The sequence below is a fragment of the Capricornis sumatraensis genome, chromosome 8, assembly GCF_032405125.1.
Source record: "Capricornis sumatraensis isolate serow.1 chromosome 8, serow.2, whole genome shotgun sequence".
Classification (NCBI taxonomy): Eukaryota; Metazoa; Chordata; class Mammalia; order Artiodactyla; family Bovidae; genus Capricornis; species Capricornis sumatraensis.
In genome coordinates this window covers 86,448,133-86,457,992 of record NC_091076.1, presented here as the reverse complement: position 1 = coordinate 86,457,992, position 9,860 = coordinate 86,448,133, and positions in this window count along the sequence as shown.

The following is a 9,860-nucleotide window of genomic DNA, read 5'->3' as shown; positions in this document are numbered from 1 at the left end:
CCCTGGTGCCCGGAGGGCGCGCTCCCAGGCAGTCGTCGCTGGTACTGTCAGGAGGCGAACAGACTGGGGGCCAGAAGACCTTGGCTCCATCCAAAACTTACCTCACCAGATCTCCCGCATTCTCTTGGATTAGGAGCAGAAACTGAGTGTTCTTCAGAATTACTCTTTGTCCTTTATTTAACAATCCCCAAACTATCACCTTCCAGAAAACTTTGCCTCTCTCATTTCCTCACTGCCCCAAGCCCTTGTCCAGGCTACCATCAACTTGAGCCTGAATTACTGCTCTGAATGTCTCTCCCTCCCATCCGCCCCCAACCCAGCTGTCCAGATGATCTTTCTAAAAATTTAGCCAAGTCTCTCCTTTGCTTAAAACCCTTCAGATAGCTACGTGTAGGATATGGGCCTCTCTCATTTCTACATTGAGTCCTGGGTGCTCCTGCAGCCTCCTGACCAGCTCTGGCCCCTGCCTGTGATGCTGTGGAGGCTTCCAATAGATGGTCTCCATATATTTCCCTCTCCAGAAATGGCCCTGCCTTCCCCACCACCTTCTCTGCCTAGTTAATTCCTAGTCCTTCAGGAAACTTCCCTGAGGTTTATGAGTCCTTAAGCAATCACCATTAATCTACGGACACATGAGAGATGTGCATAGTAATGGTCCCTGGCTGATAGGACGGAAGGAGCAAAGCGCATATGACAGGGTCTGGCACTTAGTAAGTACCCAACAAATACTAGCTACCACTCATAATCCACCTGGTGTTATGCTTTCCTTTATGTCTCTTTCCTCCACTCTGGCTTGTGATGGATGGCAGGGATTTCGTCTTCGTATCCCTCCCCAGAATCTGATTCAAGGTAATTGCTCATTCAGGGGTCTGTTGAATAAATGAATGAGGCACTTTACCCACTGCAGATCTCAGTTTGCTTATCTTTGAAATGGACATATTAAAATTTCTCTCCGAGGGGAACTACGAAGACTGAATGAAGTCAGTGCTAAGGCCTACTCGTTTAGCAATCATTATGTGCGCCTCTTCTCATCCCCAACAAGGCCCTGTGCTCTGGGCTTCTGGGAAACAGACAAGGGCAATTGGGTAACAATGCATTAGCACTTGGCAGTCTCTAAAGCCTTTGAGCATCCGTTCTTAGTTTGATAATGTACATGAGGAAACTCTGGAACACATTTTATTGTTAGCTCTCTTTTATGAAGGAAGAAGTAACTTGGGAGAAGTAACTTGACCTCAGTCACACAGATGTTTGAGGGGAAGACCCAAATTTTTTATTCCAAATCCTATTTCTTTTCACTATCCTATTTCTCTACCCCTACTCTGGGAACCTACACAAATAATTATTATAGAAGGAAAAAAGAATAAGGGCCTTAACACACACAGGTAAAATCTGTCAGTGAATGTGTAGGGCTGTGTAGGTGTACATTTGAGTGTGATAACATCAGACCAACATATGTAAGAGCATTCTGTATGTCTAGGACTGTACATATATTAAATGTATTATTTCTTTTAACTTTTGCCTTACAAGGCAGATATTATTTCCACTTTACAAAAGGATTAATAATTAAGGCTCAGAGAGGTCAACTATTTAACTCTAAGGACAGTCACAGCAAGCGAGTGTATTTGGAGGAAGATGAGTCATACCTGGGCTTCTCTGGTGGCTCAGATGGTAAAGAATCTGCCTGCAATGTGAGAGACCTGGGTTCAGTCCCTAGGCTGGGAAGATCCCCTGGAGAAGGCAATGGCAACACACTCCCTGGAGAATTCCGTGGACAGAGGAGTCTGGTGGTCTATAATCATACCTAGTATGTCAGAGAGGGGAACCTGGGAGAAAGGATAAAATCAGAAAAGTCTCCATGGGAGGAAGTGGCATTTAAGTTGGGCTTTGAACAATGGGTCAGATTCAGACAGGCAGAGATGCCACACACAGCAGCAGAGTGAGGAACTGATTGCAGCTTTTCACTTTGAGAAAGACTTCTTCACTTCCTGAGGCTGGAAACCCACAGCTTCATGAGAAAGTGAAGCCTGCCATCTGTTGGCAGCTGTTTCCTTGGGAACGAGACTGGCCTTGTGTTGCATCCCATCAAATGAAGTGCCATCTTGTGCCAGGATATTGAGGCTGTTTGAACAACTGCCACAGGTAGCACAGCCCTTGAGAGGCCAAAGGTCAGGACCAGCACAGGAGGCAGCGGCTTCTCTGGGCACCAGGCCAGTGCTGCTGCTGCTGCTTCTATGTCCAGCGCAATCCTGGCAGGTCGCTCCAGCTCTCCAAGCTTCTGTTTCTCCTTCTGTCAAATGGGGATAATAAAGTGGGAAAGTGTGTCAAGGACCCACAGAGAGACACACACAAGAATGAGCTGAATGGCACCGTGCAGCGGCGTGAACCTTTCCGAGGTAGCTTTCATGTGTTGCCCCACAGCCGGAGGTGGACTGGAAAATCAGGCAGACTCAGAGTGCCCTTGAAGGTTGGAGGCCCCAGTGTACTTTTTAAGGCTCATGATCTTTGTTTATATAGTTTACTTATTTACATAGGTTTGCTTTAAATACTTCCACGTGTAGAGAGATACATTTATGTTCTTCTAAATGAGTCTGTCCCAAAGTAAACTTCAAATTTAAAGCAACTGCAATTAGAAATCCCTAAAAGATTTTCGTACATAAGACGAAAAAATTCTAGTTCAGATCAAAGGGTAGATGCATGAGAATGGCCAAAAACGCTTCATGAAATGAAAAAATACTCATTCGGGTTCTGCCCAACCATATATTAGATGTGACAAAACTCAGAACAGTATAGCATTGTCATGGCAGGTGTCAGTGGAACAACACAGAGAGTCTAGAAACACATACAGTTCTTAATATAGAATTAACATTGTATTTATAGTCAAATCCATCAAAAGGGGAGAGCCAAACAAATTAGAATGTATTTATACTATGAAACCTCACTGTGGAATATTATGCAGTCATTGAAAAGAATGCATAGAACTACATGTACTGACCTGGAAAAAAATATTTGTTGTATATGCTCAAGCAAAAAATGGAAGTCACTAGAGGCATGGCATAGCATTTTACAGTTTTGACCTTATTTCAGACTTACAGAAAAGTTGCAAGGATAGAAGAAAGAATTCCTGGATACCCTTCACCCAAATTTTCCAACTGTTAACATTTTACTACAGAAACATCTACATATTTCTGAACTACTTAAGAGTATGTTGCAGATGTGATACCCTTTATCCATAAATACATCACTGTGTCTCTCTCAGGTACAAGTAGAACTCATATAAGCACAGGATAGTTATAAAAATCAACAATTAAAAAAAATCAACAATTTAACATTGATCAATACTATTATCAGTCTATGGACCTTACTCAGATTTCATCAGTTGTCCAGCTTGATTTCATTTTGGGGAAAAATACATAAAGGGAGAGGTGAAGAAACATTTACGTATCTCTGTGCTGTGCTTAGTTGCTCAGTTATGTCTGACTCTTTGCGACCCCATGGACTGTAGCCTGCCAGGCTCTTCTGTCCATAGGATTCTCCAGGCAAGAATACTGGAGTGGGCTGCTATTCCCTTCTCCAGGGGATCCTCCCCCCACCCAGGTATCAGATCTGGGTCTCCTGCATTGTAGATGGACTCTTTACCATCTGAGTCACCAAGGAAGACCTTTACAGAAGTCTTCATGTTGTGTAAGAGCTTGGGAAAGGTACAGAACATCCAGATTTTTAACCTTACTTACCTTGAACATCTGTTACAAGGTGCACGTATTATAATTTTGTAATAAATTACAATGAAGAAAAGTTTACTATAAATAAATAATGAATGAATGAATAAAATCACTATAGGTTGGAGACAAAGTTGAGACCAAGTCCTGGTTCTGCCAACTTTGGATACATCACCTAATCTCTCCAATCCTGGATTTCCTCATCATAAATTTCCATCTATAGGGGAAGCTATGTTTTCAATAAGGATTAATTTAGAAAAAATACACAAAGTTCTCAGACAAATTTCCCTAGAAGACGCTTAAGAAATAATTCCTATAAAACCAACCAACTCTTGCATGTTCCCACCTCCTCCTCCTTGCTCATGCCATTCAGCTTAAAATGTCCCTTCCTTCCTCTCCACTACCACCATTTTTTCATCCTTCAAGGCCCAGTCTAGATGCCACCTCCTCCAGAAATCCTTATCTGATTACCCCAACCAAAAGTGATCTCTTTCCCCTGATGCCCTATGGCTTCCCCATGCCCTTTGCATTAGAATTGTTGGCAGGGATAACAATGATTGAACCCCAGGGAGTCTGCTGGAGAGCTCAAAAGAAAGGCTGTCCTTGCTGATTGAAGGCTATGCTATGCTTCTCTGCTGATTCTGTCTGTGTGTGATGCCTGGAACTGCCATGATGAAACCATCAGGGATTATACTGCCTCTCCAATGAGAGTGGCAGAGGGATTAGCTTGGGTCATGGTACCAGCGTTTGGAAGCATCCTGATGCCTAGGCCTTGAAAGGCCTCATTTCTTGGTCACAGGGTTTGAATACCACCAAATGGAGATTCTTTTTCTATTTATATCTCCTACTATATATAGTAGGCATGCTAAGAATATAATTTGAGTCATTTGTTTGACTCAAATCACTCAAGATATATTGAGTACCTACCACATACCACATGCTAGCTAAAAGCATGCTGGAAATAAAATCCATAACCATTATACACTCTGCCTACCTCTCTTATAGGCCCTGCCTTGCCTCCCACGACTCCCAAAAATGCAGTCCCATAGCAATACTAACAACTTCCAGAATGTACATGCTCCCTGTCTTCACATATATTTTCTCCATACCCCTGTTTATAGATTCTGCCCCTATAATATCCCACCGTCCACAGTTTCCCCTTCCAGTCCTGTCTGGGGTGGGCTGCATAATGGCTCCCAAAGTTATCCATGCCCTAATCTCTGGAACCTGTGAATATGCTACCTTATATGGCAAATGAGACTTTTCAGATATAATCAAATTAAAGATCTTGCGACAGAGAGATTATTTAGGAAATCACAAGTGTTCTTATAAGGCAGAGCGAGACTGAACATAGAAGGGAACGAGGCAATGTGACTAAAGAGGCAGAGATGAGAGTGAAGCCTGGAGCCAATAGAAGCTGAAAGATACAAGGAACAATTCTTCCCGGAATATCTGGAAAGAACTAGCCCTGCCAACACCTTGGTTTTACTCCATAAGACTCACTTCAGACTGGCCTCCAGAGCTGTAAGAGAATAAATTTCTGTTGCTTTTAGCCATTAAACTTGGCAATTTATTCCAGTAGTATTAGGAAGTAAAGTAAAAGTGAAGTCGCTCAGTCGTGTCCGATTCTTTGCGACCCCATGGACTGTAGCCCACCAGGCTCCTCCATCCATGGAATTTTCTAAGCAAGAGTACTGGAGTGGGTTGCCATTTCCAAACCAATACACTACCCACTCAGCTCAGACCTCTAAGTGCCCTTTGGTGACACACTTAGAGTAGTGCCTGTCCCCTGCGCCCTTCTCTCACGGCACTGACCATATCACATACCACCATCAGTTTCAGAGGTGATGTTCTCTACTAGACAGTGAGTTCCCTGGGGGCAGAACCCTGTCTTATTCATATCTGCAGCCTGAGAGCCCACACTTGGCAGTATCTAATGGGAAACAGTGTCAGACTTTATTTTTGGGGGCTCCAAAATCACTGCAGATGGTGATTGCAGCCATGAAATTAAAAGACACTTACTCCCTGGAAGGAAAGTTATGACCAACCTAGACAGCATATTAAAAAGCAGAGACATTACTTTGCCAACAAAGGTCCGTCTAGTCAAGGCTATGGTTTTTCCAGTGGTCATGTATGGATGTGAGAGTTGGACTGTGAAGAAAGCTGAGCGCCAAAGAATTGATGCTTTTGAACTGTGGTGTTGGAGAAGACTCTTGAGAGTCCCTTGGACTGCAAGGAGATCCAACCAGTCCATCCTAAAGGAAACCAGTCCTGGGTATTCATTGGAAGGACTGATGCTGAGGCTGAAACTCCAATACCTTGGCCACCTCATGCGAAGAGTTGACTCATTGGAAAAAGACCCTGATGCTTGGAGGGATTGGGGGCAGGAGGAGAAGGGGACAACAGAGGATGAGTTGTCTGGATGGCATCACTGACTCGATGCACATGAGTTTGAGTGAATTCCGGGAGTTGGTGATGGACAGGGAGGCCTGGCGTGCTGCAATTCATGGGGTTGCAAAGAGTCGGACACGAGTGAGCGACTGAACTAAACTGAACTGAATGGGCAGTCAGTGAATGTCTGTTGAACCAATGATTGAGTGGAAGAAGATAAATTAGATTTGGTTTGATAATACTGGGTCTTACTCAAGGCTTGACAGATAACTTTAGCTCTTGACTTTGACCCAAGAAAAGTTAAAAATTACATCATCTAAAGAAAGATTTTTGTCCTATATTCTTTTTGAAAGCAAAGCTTTCACAAATTTTGGCAACTGCTGGAACTGCAGTTTCTTTAGTTTTTTCAATTCTGAGCTGTCAGCAAGAAAATACTGATTGTCTAAGATCACAAATGTCTGTGTCTGCCATCAACTATTAGTTGTGATCAAAACAGTTTTTACTTTACACAGCAGTTCAGAATGAGTTCCTTATTTTCACTTTCAGTTTGAAAATCAGAAGCATTGTTTTTAGCACAGTTCTTGCTAACTTTGTTTTTTGTTTGCTTTGCTTTGTTTTTGGTATTGGCTACTGGATCTGATTGGCAGAATATAACCATCATTTATCAAGTCACTGTCATCTTTTCTTTCAAGATTAAAACTCCTTCCTCATCCTCCTCTTTCCTCTTTATGTAGCTGCCAGTAGTCTCTCCTTTTTCCCCCACCTTTCCTTCATGATTGCTGCATCTCACATTAGATGGTTCCCTTCTCAGTCTTATGGGGAAGAAATTTCTTTGAAAAAGACATTTTTCATATACTACTTGGAAACAGTCATTTACAACAGAGAGCTTTAAAAAACTACAGCAGAGGAAAGAACATTGCTCAAGGTCATTGAGAGCGAACGCAGCAGAGCCAGATTCTCCCGAGGCCAACTACAGTACCTATGTAACACTTTGGTACTCAGTGGGAACCTCAGGAAACACGCTGGGCTCTGTAAATGATCTAGTCAGGATGCCTCCCTTGGGCTGTTAACAACAACAACAACAAAATTATTAAGAGAAAGCATGTACACTGTCTTAGGAAAAAAAAGAGAAAGGCTTTTTATCAAAAAGTAGTAGTATCTTCACGTTGTTGGTGTAACCATCACCACCACCCATCTCCTGAAGTTTTCCATCTTCCCAAACTAAAACCCGGTACCCATAAGTCCTTCGTCCCATTCCACACAGCCCCTGGCAACCATCATTCTACTTCCTGTCTCATTGAATCTGACTACTATAGATTCCTTATGTAAGTGAAATCATACAGTAATTGTCCTTATCATGCTTGTTGTGCAGTCATTAAGCTGTGTCCAACTCTTTGCAACACCATAGAGCCTGCCAGGCTTCTCTGTTCATGGGGTTTTCCAGGCAAGAATACTGGAGTGGGTTGCCATGTCCTTCTCCAAGGGATCTTCCCAACCCAGGGTCAAACCTGCATCTCCTGCACTGGCAGGCAGGTTCTTAACCTCTGAACCACCAGGGACACTTCAGTTATCATACTTGGCATACCTTAAATATTGCTACAAGGATAATTCTGGTAGCATGAGTCAGAATTTCCTTTTTTTAAAAAAAATGTTTATTTACTTATTTATTTATTTGGCTGTGCTGGGTCTTTGTGGCACATGTAATCTTGGGTCTTCACTGCAGCCTGCAGGATCTTTCAGTTGTAGCATGAGAACTCTTAGTTGCAGCATATGGGATCTAGTTCCCTGGCCAGGGATCGAACCCAGACTTCCTGCGCTGACAGCACGGAATCTTAGCCACTGGACTACCAGGGAAGTCCCAGAATTTCCTTTCTTTATAAGGCTGAATAATGTTCTGTTTTACACACCACAGTTTGTTTATCCACCCGTCCATGGACATTTGGGGGTGTTTCTGCCTTTTGGCTGTTGTGACTAATGCTGCACTAAATACTAATGTAGAAACATCTTTAGAGCCCCTGCTGCTGCTGCTGCTGCTAAGTCGCTTCAGTCGTGTCCGACCCTGTGCGATCCCATAGATGGCAGCCCACCAGGCTCCCCCATCCCTGGGATTCTCCAGGCAAGAACACTGGAGTGGGTTGCCATTTCCTTCTCTAGAGTCCCTACTTTCAATTATTTGGGGTGCATACCCAGAAGTAGAGGGCTTCCCTTGTGGCTCAGCTGGTAAAGAATCCGCCTGCAATGCAGGAGACCTGGGTTGATTCCTAGGTTGGGAAGATCCCCTGGAGAAGGGAAAGGCTACCCACTCCAGTATCCTTGCCTGGAGAATTCCATGGACTGTTTAGTCTGTGGGTTCACAAAGAGTCGGGCAGGACTGAGTGACTTTCACTTTCACTTTTTCACCAGAAGCAGAATTGTTAGATTATGTGGTAATTGTTCTTAATTTTTTGAGGAATTGCCATACTGTTTTCCACATCCACTGCACCATTTTACAATCCTACCAGCAATTGTTCCAATTTCCCTATATGCTAAAACTTGTTCTAGCTTTCTGATAGAAGCTATCCTAATGGATGTGAGGCAGTAACTCACTGTGGTTTTGATTTGTTTTTCCCTAATGCCGTCTATCAGAGAAGGCAATGGCACCCCACTCCGGTACTCTTACCTGGAAAATCCCATGGATGGAGGAGCCTGGTAGGCTGCAGCCCATGGGATCGCTAAGGGTCAGACACGACTGAGCAACTTTACTTTCACTTTTTACTTTCATGCATTGGAGAAGGAAACGGCAACCCACTCCAGTGTTCTTGCCTGGAGAATCCCAGGGACGGGGGAGCCTGGTGGGCTGCCGTCTATGGGGTCACACAGAGTCGGACACGACTGAAACGACTTAGCAGCAGCAGCAGCAGCAGTGCTGTCTATGGGGTCACACAGAGTTGGATACGACTGAAGCAACTTAGCAGCAGCAGCAGCAGCAATGACCAGTGATGTTTAGTACCTTTTCATGTGCCTATTGGCCATTCATACATCTTCTTTAGAGAAATGTCTATTCAAGTCCAAAGGGAACCATCTGCATTATTGTAATTGTTTCTGTTTTATCTTCTATTATTTATCTCTAAACAATATACTTATTCAGCCATTTCTTGATTTTCTGTTTAAGAGGTAAGAATTTTCACTCTCATCTTTTCTCAAGTCCTTCTAATATAGTTTTATTGCTATTTTTGTACATACACTGTTGCTTTGTAACTTTAAATGACATACTCCTTTATTTCATGTTCCATTATCAATAAACAGGATTCCCTGACACCTCAATTTATAAGGTAAGAATATCTGCCTCCACTTCCATCTCCTATTTCTTACCTCTCAGCTACTGTCAAGAGTGACTTCCAAGGTTTGTAGCATTTACATTCTATTTCCTAACTTCAATTAAGTCTTCTGGACTTTTTCATAGGTTGATGCTAAGAATTTTTTTTTAATCAATAAATGGTGTTTACAGTGTGAGACCGATTTTGAAGCACAGGAAGGGGAGGGAATTGACAAAGAGGAAGGAATAGGGCTTTCTCAGGACAGCCAATGGCATGGGCAAAATCACAAGCTTCATAAATCATGCAAGTCACGTGTAGCACAAAGCAGATATGCTCGGATCAGGCAGAAAGCTCCCCTTGGGGAGCTATGAAGAACTGAGCTGGTTGAAGGAAAAAGGAAGAAAGTTGGAGGGCCTCAATGACCAAGGTGCCCAGCTCCCTTGCTCACTACTCCCTC